Source organism: Equus asinus, chromosome 6, assembly GCF_041296235.1.
Source record: "Equus asinus isolate D_3611 breed Donkey chromosome 6, EquAss-T2T_v2, whole genome shotgun sequence".
NCBI lineage: Eukaryota > Metazoa > Chordata > Mammalia > Perissodactyla > Equidae > Equus > Equus asinus.
In genome coordinates, this window is record NC_091795.1 from 48,176,900 (window position 1) to 48,195,643 (window position 18,744).

The window sequence follows — 18,744 nt, forward strand, 5'->3', positions numbered from 1 at the left end:
GAGGAGGATTGGTAGCAGATGTTAGCTCAGGGCTAATCTTCCTCAAAAAAACAAAATCTCCTCATGATTTAAAAAAAAAAATTCGTTACATGTTAACATAAATAACTTATTTTGTATGAAAAATAACTAAATTTTACCAAAAACAAATTAGTGGGAAGAATGGCATTGTTTTGCAGTTTTGCACATCTTTTTAATGTCTAGCTTAATAGAAGACGGCTGGATTCTCCTATCTCCTTTTGCATTCGTCTGTTGTGGTTGTTGTTTTGGTTGAAGTATATGAAGAAAATGTGGCCTCACACAGATATGTAGTTGGAAAAAGGAGGAGTATTTTAATAACCTTTTCAAACAATTGTAAATATTCTTTGTTACTCAGCTAAAACTACAGATGGTCGTTTCTTAAAGGTTATTGGCAATGTGAAATCTGAAACCGTATCAATAAACTTTTAATTTTTTGTTACACTAAAATTTTTTAGTTTATTGCCAACATGTTGAATAGATTTTTGCTCACTCATGATTTTGTGACATCATACATTGATTCTTTGGAAAATATTGGTTTACAGAGTTATATAGATCTTTTCATTGTTGGCACGTTTCATCATACAATATTAAAATGTCTCTTTAACTTCATGACTAATCTCATCAGAAAAGTGTTTAAATATTGGGAAGCTGTCAAGCACATAGTGGCAGATAGAAGTTTTCCAAAATTCTAATTTTCACTTGAAAGCCCGAATTTTATCGTTGGCCCCAAAACTGTCAGTTGTTTTTCTCAAAGTGATAGGCTCACTTGCCTGCCAGACACTCAAGGCTGAATAGCCATAGTTTGTCTGACGGTCATTCCTTCAGTCGAGTGGGTCCCCTGAACAAGCAGCAGCCGTTAGCTCAAAGGCAAACGAGCGCCCCGTGCCTTTCTCCAGGCAACCTTCATGCCTCGGTGTCTGCAGAGCGCTTTCTGTGCCCTCTCCCGTGTCGTCACACAGAGTGTTAAAAAGACGTGTACTTGAGGGTAGAGTTTTAATAAAATCAGTGTTTTCACTGCTTCACCAAGGACGTTTAATGTGAACCCCACGTATGTCCTTTAGCGTGTGGAGGTGAGGAACACAATGACTGCAGTACAGTCTGGTGCTCCTGCCTTTGTTTGTGTCACCTTGAACCCATCCAGAGTTTTCAGGGTGTTTCAACAGTGTAAAAGACAAGTAACATCTTAGGATTATTATGAAATTAGTTTTGACTTTGTGGACCATCTGAAGGAGTCTGGAGATCCCCAGGGGTCCTAGAGTTGGACCACACTTGAGAACTGCTGCCCTGGAGAAATACAGCTCTTGTGCACCAGGATCCATCAAGGATACCTATATGTGAGTGGGGGGGGGGCCTTATGGTCAAAGAGGGGTACGTGGTGGGGAGGGGGCTTCTGGGATGCTGACAATGTTCTATTTCTTGACCTGGGTGCAGATGCTTGTTCAATAATGTGTGAATCTGTCCATTTATATTTATGCACTTTTCTATACATCTTTTACTTAAAAGTCTGATTCTCTGGCTCTCACCAGCTTTATTAGTCCCTGGTTCAGCGATATCAAGGGTGTTGAGAAGAGAGGAGCCCCCTTCAGTGCTACCCTCTTTGTATCAGATGCTGGATGTATTTGTCCAACCTTTTCTGCTTTTCAGGTGCTGGTTCTTTTGGTTGTGTTACAGGTGAGGTAGGAATTCAAGTACTTTTAGTGCGTTTTCCCCCTCACAGTACTGACATGGCTAAGGCAGTGAAAATTATGAGGAGAAAACTTTTTTTTTAATTAAAAGCTTTATAGCTTACTTAGTTATTTGAGACTGAGGAACCTTACTGTAGATGGTATTTCCATATCCTTATTTTCTGGAAGGGGAACAAAACGAAAAGTGACTTGAGTACGGATGCCACTGGAGATTAAAACCATTTCCAACTTCTTTAGCTGTTATTAAATCATTAAACCGTGGTGACTGTAAATGAAATAAGAAATAGTAATAAGATTCTGGCATTACTGGATATCTTATTTATGGTCATACTTTTAGAACACTTTCACTTTGTCTAATTTTATCTCTGTAAGACTGAATCAAGCACAACAGGTACTAACATAAGGAAACTGAGGCACAGAAGAGATCAGTAGTTAATTTGGTAGCAAAGTCTAGGCCTAGTCTGGAGTTCATGACTCCTTGAATTTAGTTTTCCCACAAAGCTGCTTTAACTGTAAGGAATTCAAGATAGTCATCAAAATCTGGACATTTTTGTCTCTGCGCCATTGGTCCTCTTTTTTTTTTTTTTTTTAAATTTCTTTTTTTTTTTTTAATTTTATTTTTTTTCCTTTTTCTCCCCAAAGCCCCCTGGTACATAGTTGTATATTCTTCGTTGTGGGTCCTTCTAGTTGTGGCATGTGGGACGCTGCCTCAGCGTGGCTTGATGAGCAGTGCCATGTCCGCACCCAGGATTTGAACCAACGAAACACTGGGCCACCTGCAGTGGAGCGCCAGAACTTAACCACTCGGCCACGGGGCCAGCCCCTCCATTGGTCCTCTTGCTGCCAGCTGAGCCCTCCTGCATTGGTCAGGAACGTCAGTCCGTGTTCTGTGTGTACATCAGCACCATCTTCTGTACTTCCTCATGTTCTGAGACTTGGAATGAGAACAGTTAGGAAACCACATTGACTAAATTAAATTTCACTTCTGTTGGTTAGAAACTGAGTCCACTGAGGTGTGCGTTCTGTGCTACTAATCATAGCCTTCTCCCTGAGCCCATGTGCTGTAAGCGAGAGGAGTGTTTGTACTCCATTCATTAGCTGTCAGGATGACTGGAAAGTGGTGGCATTGGACCACAGATAAAACCGATTAACTTTCAGATGTACCTGGTCTCCCAACAGGACTGTCCTCTTATTTTTTGGCAGAGGTTCACACCCTTGGGGTTTGTGTGTGCAAGTGTGTATGCGCTAAGAGAAAAGAATTCTCGCAACTTGGTTACAAAAGATCAGGCAAAGATTTCCTGGCCTCTGGAGGATATGTGGAATGGCATGCCCGTATAGACCTAGCTCTGGTTTAAAAGGACATGTGGAGTCTTCACGAAAGTGGCTGAGAATCTCTGGCAACAGAGTAAGGTAATTAGAAAATAAATTAAGGCTCTTTTTATAGTTTGTCCAGTCTGATCTTTTTTCTTTTTTAAAAGTAATATTTGCCTTTGTTAAATGTTGGTGTCCCTGAATAGACAAAAGCATTTTTAGATATTATAGGTCCTGTCTTTTGCAACCAGGACCCACATTCAATAAATATTTTTCTCATTACCTCCTACCAGGATATTATCTGTAAGATATAGATCTTAATCTAAGTCTTTCACAAGTGAAATGTAACAGAAATCTAAGAAATGGATCTACTAATTGCAGTTTTCCCGGTGCATTTAAAATAGTTCCATCTAATTATAAGCAACACTGCCCCCGACAAATGGCTGCTGCTCTTGCTCCAGTTTTCCCCTCCTCACCAGGCCCAGATGCTATTGCCACGGTAGGTGTTGTCAGTGCTCAGAGAGAATCTGAGGGTCAGAGTGGAGGAAGGAGAGAAAATTATGGAAACAGTGACAAGGGGAGGGGATCCCAGGCACAGAGCCCATGTGGTCAGACTGTGGCACTCTCCTGTCCTCTTGCCTGCTACCAGAGTTCTTTTCCTCATTTATCCTGTCAAGTGCCACTGAACAAGATTGACGAGTGTCGGGTAGCAAGAGTCTTCTTTCACGTGTAGCAAGGAGGATAGGAGCATGAGTTTGGAGTCTGACACTTCAGACTTGAAATTGGGCGTTACCAACTTCCAGCTATGTGACCTTTGGGCAGGTTGCTTTACCTCGTCTGTCAAGTCTATTTTGTCTTCTGTGAATGGGGATAATTGTACCTACCTCCCAGGGTTACTCTAGGATTAAATCAAGGCCTGTACACGTACAGTGTACATGACCCCGTGCCTAGGATGTGGTAAGCTCTCAGTAGACTGTAGCTCTTATCGTATATGCAAACAACTAAAAGGTCCATAAATGATCCCTACAGTGTAAATTATTTTCAAGACAATGCTTTATTCCAAATATCTAGTTGAACACTACTCCCTTGGAGAAACTGACATTTTGAGAGGGGTAGGGCAGTAGGGAACTTTTAGCATGAAGATGCTAGGGAACAGGGCAGGTCAAGGTGAGAAACTCAGGAGATTAGAGCATCATAAGGTCCTGGGAAATGGGGAGAGGAAGACTAAAAAGTGGGACTAGGTGCATTCTTCCCCCAGAAAAGGGGGAGTAGTTCTTCTTCCTCTTCCTCCTCCCTGTCGGACCACATACGCGTTGTTTCTGGGACCCCAGACTCAGGCTGGGACTGTTAATACTGTATCTGCCCTCTGGCTGTACATTCAGTCACCTGCAAAACTAAGAAAAGAGTACCCCTGCTTGAGCCCTGCGCCAGTCCCTCCAATCTGAATCTCTTAGAGGGTGAGACCCAGCAGCACCTCAGGTAACTGATGCACAGCCAGGGTTGGGGAGCTCTTGAGCTCCATGGGGGTCACATACACTGGTGGAGGCTAGCCTGGAGGCTGCCAATCCCAAGTTCTAAACGAGTGGGAGCTTTTTACACACACACATGCACACACGAATGTGCATATGCAGTCTTAACTTCCCCGAAAGTTAGTCCTTCATTTATTCAACAATCATGAGGGGTGTAGAAGAGATGCCATCATCAGTGCTTTTAAGGTGGAGAAATAAACTTTGTTCAGCAATAACTATAACATTTCCAAGATATCATGAATGCCGAAATGGAGGCATAAATTAGGATGACAGTGTGGAGGAAGGACAGGGTATCTTGGTAGCGCTGGCAAGGAAGGCTTTTTGCAGGAAGTGCAGTTTCAAGCGAATCTTAACGGATGGGTAGGGTTTTGGACATGAATGAGGGCAAAGAGGGGAAAGGCATTTCAGAGAAGGGGAATGCTGTGAACACACTTGGAGAAGGGAAATCCCAAGGCACATATAGAAACAATACATGGACCAGCTGGGGAGAGCTGAAGTTCATGCTAAGGAATTTGGCAAGTTAATGCAGGTTTTGAAGAGAAGGGTGATGTGGAAGGAGCTGTCGTTTAGGAAGCTGAATCTGATGGCACACAGAAGAGAGAGAACTGGAAGCGGATGTGTTTTCATAGACATACGTCTTTTCTGAAGAAAAGAGGCTGTGTGACGGAGTGAGGGAATAGATGTGTTGGACAATAAACAATGGTGGTGGGGTGACATGGAGAGAATGCGAAACAGGAGGGGAGGTGGCTCGGTCAGGGGGGAGGAGCTCCTTCTTTTACTTGCCTCACTCTTGCCCAATGTCTGCATACTGTTCTGCAAGACCTGTGTTGGCCCGTTTCAAACCACTGTTTGGGTTATTTCCAGAGATGCAAAGGTGCAGAAAAAGCCGGAAAAGTCTTTTGAAAACTGCCTTTTTTCCCTGAGTTTTTTATTTTGTGAAGTTGAGTGTAGAATATTGGAAAAATTGTTTAAGATAAGGTGTTTCTGTTGCAACCTGCTCATAACTGCTGATTCCTCCCAAATTATTTCTCAAAACCTGGCAGTAGAAAGAGTTCTCTGGAAAACCATCTGCAGCCCTCACTTCCCCGAATCTCCTTCTCCCTTTGTCAGGCATTTTTTATCCGGTGGCCCAGATAAAAGGAACTCTTCAGGAGAATCTGAGTGCATTTCCACTTAGGAGCACACAGAAATACTGTATCTAGAAATAGGAAGGGTTTTGTCATGAGCCAATCCATGTGGCTGCAGAAGTCGCCTACCCAAAGATTAAGGAAGGAGCCTGGATTTGGGACCACCTCTCCTGGGTTTGCCCGGATTAGCCCTGGACACAGAATCTTGAGAAGGGATAGCGATTTATATTATTTCCAGTTAATATAAATATTAAGAATGAGAAGAAAGGCTGTTGTTAGTGCTGCCTTAGAAATGAGACTAATTAGGCAAAACCATACATCGGAGAAATCTTAATCAGTGAAATTAGGGGTGGCAGGTGGCTTTCCCTTAGGAAGTTGCCTCCACTTTAAAGAAATTGAAAAATTGATATAAAGACAATAGAACAATAGTAAAAGTTTTTATTTTGAGAAAGATACCTAATCACAACCATTGAACTACTGTTTTCACTTTTGACATTTGCCTTATTCCATGGATGGGTGTTTTTATATAGGTAGAAATAATTCCCATGCAATGCTGTATTCTGGAATATGTACTTAAAATATAACAATCATTTTCTTGTATTTCTATATCTTTTTTTTTCTTTCTGAGGAAGATTTGCCCTGAGCTAACATCCATGCCAATCTCCCTCTATTTTTTAGTGTGCAGGCTGCCAGCACAGCATGGCCACTAACAAAGCAGTATAGGTCCATGCCCAGGAACCAAGCCTGGGTTGCCAAAACAGAATGTGCTGAAGTTAACCACTAGGCCACCGGGACTGGCCCTTTCTGTATCATTTTTATAATTGAAATTTATTTAGTATTATAAATATTCTATGTTTATATATCATAATTTATCAAGCAGTTCTCTAATACTGGATTACTAGATTGTTTCTTGTTTTTAGATACTAGAGAGACACTGCATTGTGTATCTTTGACATATGCCTTTTTGCTTTTGTTCAGTTATTTCCCTAGAATAGATTCCTAGAAGTAGATTTATTTAGTCAAAGGGTTTAATATCTTTATAGTGCTTGTCTCAGTTCCTTTCTGAAAATGAGTACTTTCTGTATCTGCTCAACACTGTAACGATAATGAACCTAAAAACTATAAAACTTTCTTATTTTAACACAGTTTTGATTTTAGCTTTTTAATCTCAAATTGACAAAAGCTATTATTCCCTTAAATTTAGCTTCTCATAAATGTATTTACATCTACAATACAAATTAAAAATAAGTTCAGTTCATGAATTTATAATTATCTAAATAAATTGTATCGTCTATATATTAAATAAACCTCACACATTATCTTCTCTTTTCTTCATTATTTCCAGAAAGTTTATATTGTTTTTTAAAACTATAAATTCCTATAAAATCCCAGTTTTTCTTTTCTTCATAATATGCTAGAACAGTTCAATCATATTTACATACCTAGATTGTCTCAGAGTTTACTTAAAAAATTTTGTTGCTTGTGTATACACATGTATATATTTCTTTTGTAGCTTTTCAAAAGGAAAAACCCAATTTTTATTTGAGCTATTATATATAGATCTGGAATATTAGAATAGATTTTTCTGCAAGCTGCAAGTCTTTTTGTGTTCAGGTGGGTCTTCTTCCAAGGACTGACTTTCTGTGTGTCTGATATATAGCTGTGTTAAGACTAAAATAAGCTTGGTGGCTTAGAATAGTCTTCTTGCCAGTCGGTCTCTGCCACACTTTTCTTTCCCCTCCAGTCCATCCTATTCATTACTCCCAGATTAATTTTCCTAAAACACTGCTTACTGAAAAACCTCACTGACAACCTTAATTGACTCCCCATTTCTAGATGAATCGAGTATAAACTTTTCACCTAGACATTTCAGACCTCCAACCAAACATGCCTCTGCAGGTTCCGGAGAGCCACTGGCCCGGAGATGAGCAGGCTGCTGTGGGGCCACCCCGGATTTACCAAGGCAGAGACCTCTGGGGCCAGACCCTCGGAACTCTGCCTCTCTGGAAGGCCCCCAGTGGAAGCACACTCTGCAGGGCCAAAGAGTGCTGGTGCTGGGAAGGGGCGGACACAGGCTGCGTCCCAGCTTGGTGATCTCCAGCCTGGGTGCAGGCCTCCCCACACGTAGGATTTCTTCTTTTTCCTGTAAAATGGGGTCGAATAGTGTCTTGTGAGAATAATTGCAGCTATGCAGCCAGTAGTTGGTACAGAATAAGTACCACACACATACTGGCTGCTACTGTTTTATAGGAATAGTAGTAGTAATAAAAGTCATGAGCTTTGCGTTCAGGCAGACTTGGGCTCAAATCACAACTCTCTTCTTCCTCTCTGTGGACCTTGTCCAAATTACCTGATTCTCTGACCCTCCGTTTCCTCATCTACAAACAGGGCCAATAATGCCTCCCTTATTTGATATACGATATAAAATATTAGCACATTGCTACATAGTAGGCACAAAATTATAGCAAATGTTTTATTATGTGCCATGTAGTGTTCTAAAACCCTATGAACAGCAGCAGAGCATTGTCTGATACAGCGCCGGAAGGTGAGAGGATGGCACAGAAAGACCGGGCAGGGTTCTGCACTGCTATACACAGGGTCGCTAGGAGTTGAAATCTGCATGTGGGCACTAACAACAAAAACTGTTCCAAGTTCTTTATGTTTTACCTGCTCTTCCCATGAACCCTGTAAGGCGATACCACTATTATTGTTATTTTACAGATGAAGAAACTAAGACACAGAGAAGTTAAGTGACTTGCTCAAGGTCACACAGCTGGGAAGCCATGGATTTGGACACAGTCGTCTGACTCTAGAGCCCATTCTTACCCACCAGGCAGTGTTCTTTCTCACTATTATACTGTGTTATTATTTACTTATTTCCCCACTACCACCTCTGTCAACACTAGCTCCCTTAGGAAGGTGAGTAATTTTTCTTTGTATCTCCTACTGAACCTCACAAGTACCTCCTGTGTAGAAGACACTTAACAAGTATGTGTTCAGTTGAGCATAATAAACATACCCATTTCTCACATCTGGTCACAAGTAAACTGCTCTTTCTTTAGGCAGCCTTCTTCTGGCAGACTGTCTTCCAGCCTCACATCAGGGGACTCTCATTTGCTCATTTAGCTGCTTTCCCAGCCTCTCCCCTCTGAGCTTTGAAAGTTCGTGTTCTGAAGGGGGAGGAGGGGCCGTGGGATTTGGTGAGGACTCTCCGGAAGGGCCAGGCACGTGGAAGGCAGCCTGGTCAGGGTGCTGGAAGGTAAGAGGCCAGGTTAGGAAACAGCTGTCTCCGGGGAAGGCAAGTTGAGCTGCCGCTCCCGTTGCCCCTCCCCTGTGACGGTGCCAGGAAGGAGCTCCCTCCTGTAGTTAACCCTGTAAGCACACCTCATCGGCTTCAGAGATGCTGCCTTCATTTCCCTAAGTGCGATCCTGTTTGACTTGCTGTGTGGTTGTTTGCTCTGGCCCCTTTCCCACTCTTCTGGCATGGCGAGAGTATCAATTTCGACCCCTGTTCATGCCCCCACACTGACATCTATGGATTTCACCTATTCCTTGAAAGACGCTTTTATTTTAGTTTCTCCAAAGGAGAAATCTAGGTGTACATCTTCCTTTATTTTCCTATATTCTGAAAATTTGGAGATTTAATCAGAATTTCTATCTTCCTGAGTAATCTGAAATGCTGTATTACAGTTGTGGTTGTTTTTCTTTGATATTAAAACTTTTTTCTTTTTAAGATTTTATTTTTTACTTTTTCTCCCCAAAGCCCCCTGGTACGTAGTTGTGTATTTTTAGTTGTGGGTCCTTCTAGTTGTGGCATGTGGGACACCGCCTCAGTATGGCTTGATGAGCAGTGCCATGTCCGTGCCCAGGATCTGAACCAGCGAAACCCTGGGCCACGGAAGCAGAGCGTGCGAACTTAATCACTCGGCCCCGGGGCCAGCCCCACTGATATTAAACTTTTATCAGGATCTTTGATTTCTGTTTTTTTATAACACCTACTGTTGCATTTTTTCTTATTACAAAATCAATATATATATTCATTGCAGAAAAGTATGTAAAAACGCAGGAAATAATAAATTAAAAAATAAAAACTATGCTGTATTCTGGTATTTAGTGATATTTACTTTTAACAGTTTGACAAATGCTCTTCCACTGTTTTTTCAATGAATACACACATAATACGAACATATATATATATATAATATATACACACACACACTGATACCTTTCTTTCGTAAAATTAGGATTTGGCTGTGGCATACTATATCTTAATTTTCTTTTACTATACGATTTACAAGTATTGTTCTTTGACTTGTTTAAAAAAAAGACAGGAAATGAGTGAAAAGGGGACTTTGTGTACACTGCTGACAGTCAACATTAGGCCTTTATTACTAACGCTTTTCTTAGGACCTAGGCGGCGTTTGGTCCAAGCTCTGTTTGGAAGCCTGTCTCAGTCGTAGGAGTGACTAAAAGAAATGAGCTCAACAGGGGATTCTGAGGTGGTTCCCTCTGTGGATCGCCGGCTCTGGCCTTCACGCTGCTATTTGAGTCCTGTTACTGGAAACAAAGCTGGCTTTGGGACTGTGCACTACTGTATGTGGTGCTTGATTCTATAGGTCTTGGTTTTCCACATGCCTTGCCAAATTGGTTTCCTGACCGTGACCTTGTAGTTCAGCATTTCCCCTTCCCTCCACCCGTTTCCTGCCTTTACTTTTGATCATTAGAGTTTTTTTTTCACATGAATCTCACGGTAGTAATGTAGTAGTCGGACCTACAGTCAGGAGACCCCACCCTTGGTCTCCTGAAATTCTTTTTGGAAAAATACATTTTGCAGGTCCATACTCAATAATTGTAATTTGAAACCACTACGCAATTTTTTTTAAATGTCTTTTTCTTTCTATTTTTAATAGCAAATTTTGGAATAGATAAACATTTTTCTTCGTTAATCCTGGCATCAACCTTGCTCTTTTTTTTTCTTTTTAGGAAGATTAGCCCTGAGCTAACATTACCAATCCTCCTCTTTTTGCTTAGGAAGACTGGCCCTGAGCTAACATCCATGCCCATCTTCCTCTGCTTTATACATGGGACGCCTACCACAGCATGGCGTTTGCCCAGCGGTGCGTGTCCACACCCGGGAGCCAAACCAGCAAACCCCGGGCCACCGAGAATCAGAATGTGCACACTTAACCGCTGCACCACTGGGCTGGCCCTCAACCTTGCTCTTAAGGAGCGTTTTCAGCTCTTACCTGTATACACGTGACTCCTACATCTTGTTCAGCCCTCACCTCCCCACTCTGCTCCAGTTCTGTATTTCTGTGGACTTTTAGGATGTCTCCTGTTAAGTATAATATTATCACTTAAAATTCAACCTGTCTTGTATGGACCTCATTATCTTGCATACAAACCTGCTTCAACTACCTGCCTTTTTTCTTTCCTGTGGAACCTAATGCTGTTTCACTCTCCCTGAGTACTAACTATTAGAACTAGTAAGAGAAGACAGTAAGGTGGCCAGGTTCAAAGTATGCAGAATTCAATAGCTTTCCCATATATCATCAGCGATCACTTTGAAAATATAATGAAATCAAGCCTCAGTCACCATAGCATTTTAAAGCTATTAAATCCCCAGGAAAAACATTTTAATAATAATTCTTAAGACATATATTATAAGAAAATTTTTGCTGAAGGATTAAATACATAGAAAACATATTCCTAGATGAGAAGATGCCACTTCTCCCCAGAGTGATCTATAGATTAAATGCAATGACAACCAAAAGTGCTAATGGAATTTTTAATAGAATTTGATGAGCTGATTCTACTTTTTCTCAAAATTTGAGTAAAGAAGGATGAAAGGAATAATCCTACCAGGTATAAACATCTACCTTAAATCTAGAGTAAGTAAAATATTGACACAGGAAGAGACCAACCGGTCAATAGAACAGAATAGAATGCGGAAAAAAAACAAGGACCTAGAATCAAATTTAAGATAAGATAAATACAGCATTTACAGTTGGAAGAGGATGAACTGTTCAGTAAATTAAAGAGAGAGGACAAAGAGAACATCGAAGACCCTCAGGTGAGAGAACATGCCTGGTGCCTCTCTTGGAGCAACAATTCCCATGACTGGAGAGGAGGAGGAGAGGCAATAGAGAGGTGATGTTACGGGGAAAGCAAGGGTCCTTGTATGTCCTCCTGAAGAGTTTGGACCTTTCAGTCAAGTGCCTTATTCATCCCCAGATTAGGAAAAATATTCTCATATATTTTCTTCTATGTTCTTTTATGGTTTCTTTTATTACATTTAGGTCTTTAACTTATCTGGATTTTAGACCCATTCATTATATGAGGTAAAGATACAACTTTCATTTTTCCTAACTAAATAGCCAATTATCTCAGTTCCATTAATTGAGTCTTCTCCCGCTGATTTTAAATGCTGCTTTATATGTCATCGTATACCAAATTATTTTTCTGGGTTTGTTTCTGAACTCTGCCCCCTCCCATAAATCTGTCTGTCTATCCCCTTGCCTGTATAAAGTGCACCACCTTGAATACTCTTAAGCAGCAGAGGGACATGGTCAGATTTGCACTCGTAGAGAGCTCCCACTGGCCAGTTAGGGTTCTGTTCTGTACAATCCAAGCAAGAAATAGTCTCAGCCTGGACTGAAGTGAAGCAGTTGGGGTGGAATGTGGTGGGTTTAGAAAGAGGAGGAGATGAAGATAATGCCCAGGTTTCTGGCTTGGGAAACCTGATAGACGATGATGGTACCTTTTACTGAGAAAGAGGAAGAGCAGCAGGTTTGAGGACAGGCGTGAGAAGAGGATGAGTTCAGTCTAGGACATGTTGAATTTAAAGTACCCGTAACAGGGGCCAGCCCCATGGCCGAGTTGTTAGGTTTGTGCGCTCCGCTTCGGCGGCCCAGAGTTTCACCGGTTCAGATCCTGGGCACGGACATGGCACCGCTCATCAGGCCATGCTGAGGTGGCGTCCCACATAGCACAACCAGAGGCACTCACAACTAGGATATACAACCATGTACGGGGGGGCTTTGGGGAGAAGAAGAAGAAGAAAAGATTGGCAACATGTTAGCTCAGGTGCCAATCTTTAAAAAATAAAAATACCCCTAAGATGTCTCAGAGAGGAAGTAGAGTTAGGCATTTGAATTCGTAAATCTGAATCTCATTAAAGATCAGGGTGGAGAAATATTAATGAGGCATCGACAGAGAGCCCACAGTTGATGTTGTAGGAGTGCATGAGTGTCTACAGCGAGAGCATTTAAGAGAGCAGGTGAGGACAGCATCTGCGGGAACACCTTGAGGGAGAGGAGCCTCCAAAAGAGACCGAGACTGAGTGGCTAGAGAAGTAGGGGGAATCGAGATGGTGAAGTGTTTTGGAAGCCAGGAAAAGAGAACATTTAAAAAGCATACAATGGTTAGTAGTGGACATTACTGTGAGCAGACCAGGAAAGCTAAGTTCTGGAAGTTTTCCATGGACTTCCTAACAAGGAAGCCCTTGCTGACTATTGTTAGAACTGGTTGGATGGAGGAGTGGTGGCGTGGAAACTTGCTTTAGTGAGCTGAGCAGTGAATGGGAAGGGGGAAAAGTGAATGTGGACAACTTGTTAAGAATTTTAACTGCAAAGAGAGGAGAGATGGTTGTACTTAAGAGACTATGTGGAGTTGAACAGTTTTCTGAGTTTCTTTTTTGAAAATGGGAAAGGCCTCAACATACTTAGATGCTGATAGAAAAGATCCAGAAGAGGGAAAGGAAATAATTGATAAATCCTGCTCTCCAGGGTGGCTGAAAACAAGAGCCTCAGAGGGGTTCGGATGCAGAGAAAGAGTGCATATGTAGATGACTTTGTAGGATTGGGATCAAGTTAAGACAGTCTGATGGCTTCTATTTACTCTGTGAAGTAGGAGCAAGGTTTTCTGCTGTGACCAAGGAGAGATGTGGTAGGATGAGGCTTTCGAGAAAAATGCAGAAAGTTTGAAATAGCTACTGTGTAGAATGGGGAGAGAGGCAGCTAGCACAGGATGACAGTTTTGGACATGTAGAATTTGAATTCAGAGGGACAACATCTATGTGAGGTGAGGGTTTGTAGCTAAAGCGTGAGTTCAATATTAGAGACCGAGATCTGAGATTGTTGGAAACCTTAAAGAAAGGGCTGAGAGGAAAATGAACAATTGGCAAAGCAAATGGAATCAGAGAAAGAGGCTCCAGAGAAGGGTATCGAAGAGGAACAATAGGAGAAATAGAAATACCCAGTGTGAGTATGATATGGCGACCAAGAGTTTCAAGAAGGGGTGAGTTAATGAGTAGAGTCAATGTTGTAGAGCTGTCGTTCTTGACCCCAGCTGCACATTAGAATCACCTGAGGAGCTTTAAGCAAGTACCCAGGCCTCTGCCAACCGAAGACCAATTAGATTGGAATCTGTCGGTGGGGCCCCAGCATCGGTATTCTCTTTGTACTTCTAATTTGTAGCCAGGGTTGAGAATCACTGCTATAAGGAGAGAGAGAGAGTAGGATGAAGAGCGAGAAGTGATCGGACTTGGCAAGCAGGTCCTCATTGGCTTTTGAGAGAGCACTTTCAGTAAAGTGGTGAGACTAGGTTCCAATTTGTTGCAGGAGGGCCTGGATGAGGATTTAGAGTTTTGTGGTGAAAGTAAAGTAAATGGAGAGAATTGATGCTGCATGGCCTCCATCTTTTTATAAAGTAAGAGTTGTTGTTAGTTACTATGAGTGGGGTATGGATCTATTTGAGATTTTATAAAGAGTGGGGAAAAAACTGAACAAATGCTATGAGGAATATAAGAGACTGCAAAGCCACAATAATAGCCCAGATCAGTATGAATTGCATTCTGTTATTATATGGCCTCTATTACTCATTGTTATTGAAGAAACGCATGCAATGCTGATATGTACAGTGGAGTTGCATCTAAGGCAGGAGGTAGGTTTTGAAGTAAGCATGTAAAGCAAAAATTGCATTTGGTCAAAATTGCTCTTGTTAATTCCTTAGGAAGGTGCACAGTGGAGACTGCCATTCCATCTCCTCAGAGAGCCGGTTTTCCCCAGCAGCAGGAGAATAATCACTGTTTCTTCAGTTGAGCACCGGATGACATAGTTGACTTGCGTACAACTAATCTTATATGAAAAACGTCCCTTTGCACTAAAACTATTCTCAGCTTAGTTAAATACTCTCATTAAGGAGAAGTACTTGGGTCATTAAGGAGGGGTACTTAAGTACTGAAATTGACTGAGGGTACAAAAGAATTAGTTTCTAATCTCTGTCCTTCTGAACATACAATGAATAAAGCAGGAGGAACTGCCTATACTACCTAAATTGCTATTTTCCAGCTTCCTTTTTTAAATTGAGCCCATATAGTTGACCTTGAGTAAAGTACATGCATGATGATGTAGTGCACACTCTTGTGTTTTATTTCCTGCTTGCCCAAAATTATCTTTGAGGGAGCGCAGTGGTTATTACAGTGGTTAAGAGCATGCGCCCTGGCACAGTCCACAAGGGTTCCAATCATGTCACCGTCACTCACAATATGTGTGGACTTTGGTCATGTTACTTAATCTCTCTTTTCCTCAAACTTCCCACCTATCAAATCAGCATGAAAAGAGTTATCTACCTCACAGGTTTGTTGTGAGACTAAGTAAGTTGATAAGTGGAAAGCACTCAATACTGTTAGAAATTGGTGGTTGCAGTAGATGGTGTGTGCTGATTCATAAGTGTAATTTGATGTTAGACGACAACTTATATCGTGAGGTCAGACCTTTACTAGAGCGTAGGCTGTGGCCCAGTAGATGATCTTTGCCTTTCAAATCAAGGTCCAGGTGAATGAGCTGCTGGCGAAGTTCAGACGTTTTACAACCAAGAAAAGAGGGCTTATTTATGACTTTTAAAATAATCGAACCTGCCCCAAAGGGATCTCTTTCAAATCTCAGAACAAAACAAATACACCAATCAAGATGTAAAATCATGGTCTTTGCACTAAGATAAATGGTAACTACTTTGAGAGGTAGTAGATTTCTAGTAGTGTAAGTTTCATAGGTTGTCTCTACTAAAACCAACAGTGCTATGTGTTAAAGGGAAGCTCTTCTAGGTGAAATGATAGGAGTTGGCCAGATTTTAGTCCTCATGATATTTTGCAAAAATAAACAGACATTTATTTTTAAAAGAGCATCCCTATTGAAAAGGGAAAATGAAATGAAGTGTAATGCTGTGTTAATGAAATTAAGGGATAGCTAAAAATGGAGTGATAGGAGAAAAGGGAACCCTTGTACTCTAGTGGTGGGAATGTAAATTGGTGCAGCCACTATGGAAAATAGTATGGAGATTCCTCAAAAAATTAACAATAGAAATACCGTATGATCCAGCAATCCCACTTCTGGGTATTTGTCCAAAGAGTATGAAAACACTAATTCTAAAAGATATGTGCGCTCCTGGGTTCATTGCAGCATTATTTGCAATAGCCAAGACTTGGAAATATACCTACGTGCCCGTCAGTGGATGAGTGGATAAAGAAGATGTGGTGTATATATACACAATGGAATACTGCTCAGCCATAAAAAAGATGAAATCTTGCCATTTGAAACAACATAGGGACTTTCAGGGTATTATGCTAAGTGAAATAAGTTGGAGAGAGAAAGACAAATACTCTATGATTTCCTTTATATATAGAAGGTAGAAACAACAACAAACAAATACATAGATACAGAGAACAGATTGGTGGTTACCAGAGGGGAAGGGGCAAGGGGGGAGAGTGAAAGGGGTAAAGGGGCACATTTGTATGGTGAGGGATGGGAGCTAGACTTTTGGTGGTGAACACGATGTGGTCTATACAGAAATTGAAATAGCATGATGTACACCTGAAATTTATATAATTCAAATTTATGTAGTGCAAACCAATGTTACCGCAATAAAAAAAATGGAGTGATGAAGAATGAAAAAGAAAGAAGCTTCATTTTGATAGATTGGGGGGAAAACGTATATCTAAGATTAGAGCCTTTTTTTAGTACTAGGCTTTTCCTATAGTTGGATTTTGCAAAGGTCCTTTCAAATTTGTAATAACTACTGGCATAAACTCCTCATTACCACTTCTTTGAAGCGTATGTGTCATGTTTGCAAAGATTTTTTAATTTTCTGAATGAAATCTGTGATCTATAAGCATATCCACTTTTAGAAATTGTCTATTTGAAAAAAAAATTATCACATTTTGGCTCAGGAAATAAGTAGATTAAGCCTCTGAGCTCTTTGAAATAATTTTACTATATAACCTTATGAATAACATTTAGTTAACACAGGGTTTTAAAGTGCCACAAAGAATTAAAATTCATTATTCACCACTTTTTAAAAAGAACCATTATGAGTTGAATTATAAATGCCTTAAAACTTAAATTTAAATGGGTTAATTCCCTGGCTATTCCACAGAATTAGAGTGCTGGAATCATTTATGCCACATAATCATGTAATAGCTAATATTTATTGGGCATTCTCTGTGTCAGAAACTAAGTGCTTTATACGTATTAACTCATTTAATCATTACAGCTCTATGAAGTATGTCTTATTTTGCCCCAGATTTCATAGCTAGTGTGTGGCAGAGCCGAGACTTGCACCCGTGCCATCTGCCTCCAGGGCCTTAACCACTGTTCTCGACTGCCTATGCATACTTGAATACATAAATTCTGAACTGGTGTTTAACATGCTTGCGTTTCCCATATATTGTAATTTGTAAAGAAGTGGGGAGAGTCCCTAATATTAACTTGGATTTATTATGTAAGTTATGGTACCCTGTAGAGAGAAGTTTCTGTTTCAAAGGTAGAATTCCTGAGAATTTAAGCACTTCAGAGTAATAGAGGCAGTTGAAACAAGACTTTCAGTTGCACTGGTTGTACTATTTACTGTATTAGACTGACAGCTTGTATTACGTTATCTCTTCCCGGTATCAATCTTTCCTTCCATATTACATGCCAAGCATTTTACTTACTACTTTTTAAATTGATTATATGTCTGAGGATTTGGGGATAAGTCGTGGGTAAGTATGTCTGAGTTTGCAACAAATAAGAGACATTCTGGTGGTGTTGGACAAAAGTTTTCAACTGCATTTTGGATGTAGTTTTTCTGACTGGTCAGAATTGATGCAATGACCATCTGAACAACTGTTGGCTTTCGTTCGTTCCTCATAGTTCCTCAGTTTCCTTGCTTTTTGTGTTAATTCAGAAGAACATCATTTGTAAGATAAAACAAGTTTTTTTCTTGGCATGCTTCACCTGGTAGCTGCTCTAACCTGGGTCTTTCCCTTAGGTCTTAGGCCTCTAGAATGAAAAAGGGGCGCTTTATTCCCTATCAGGCCAGTTGGGTAAATTTTTAGCCTTGCATTGCCATAATGAAAAATTACGATTCTCTCCTGCCTTATCTGATTGCATATTAAATTTAATTCCTTTGGGAACTGCACTAATTCTGGTATGTATGTGTCATTATATTGTTTTGTCTGTTTATAAAGATAACATATGTTTGTGCAAGAGATCCAAACCATAAAAGTATAAACCCCCCTAAGCCCTCCATTCAGAATCCACTGGCTTCATTTTAATGAATAAGTTTCTCGACCCCACTCTCCCTCCAGAGAAATAGATAACTTTATTAAATAAAGTCATACGGTAGATGCTATTTTTCTTTCTGTTATTTTCAATCATAGAACTCTTTCCATGTCAATATAGATTATCTTTTTTTAAAATAGCAGAATATTCTAATGCGATTGGATGTATAATAATTTATTCAACAAACCATTATTGCCAGACATTTGTATTGTTTTTCATTTGTCCTCTTGGAAGCCGTGTGCTTGTGGGAAATCACTTACACTTACGTCTTAGACTACTTTTCCTTTTTTTCCAGTAGGATAAATTCTTAGGTATGGGCTTGCTGAGTCTAGCAGAGTGTACGTGCAAACATTTATAATGTTGCTTATTTGCTCTCCAGTGTCGGTATAGGGTCTTGTCCTACTAATAGTAGATGAGAAAGTCTGTTTTATTATACTCAGTTTCTTCTTTCCTAAACTGATTCATTCATTCATTT

The 18,744-nt window shown here is 40.5% G+C and overlaps 1 protein-coding gene across 1 annotated transcript in view; it reads left to right on the forward strand.

Annotated features, from left to right (window-relative positions):
* The window catches only part of SERTAD2 (SERTA domain containing 2), a 114,594-nt gene that overhangs the window by 25,459 nt on the left and 70,391 nt on the right, over window positions 1–18,744 (forward strand). The window lies entirely within an intron of this gene.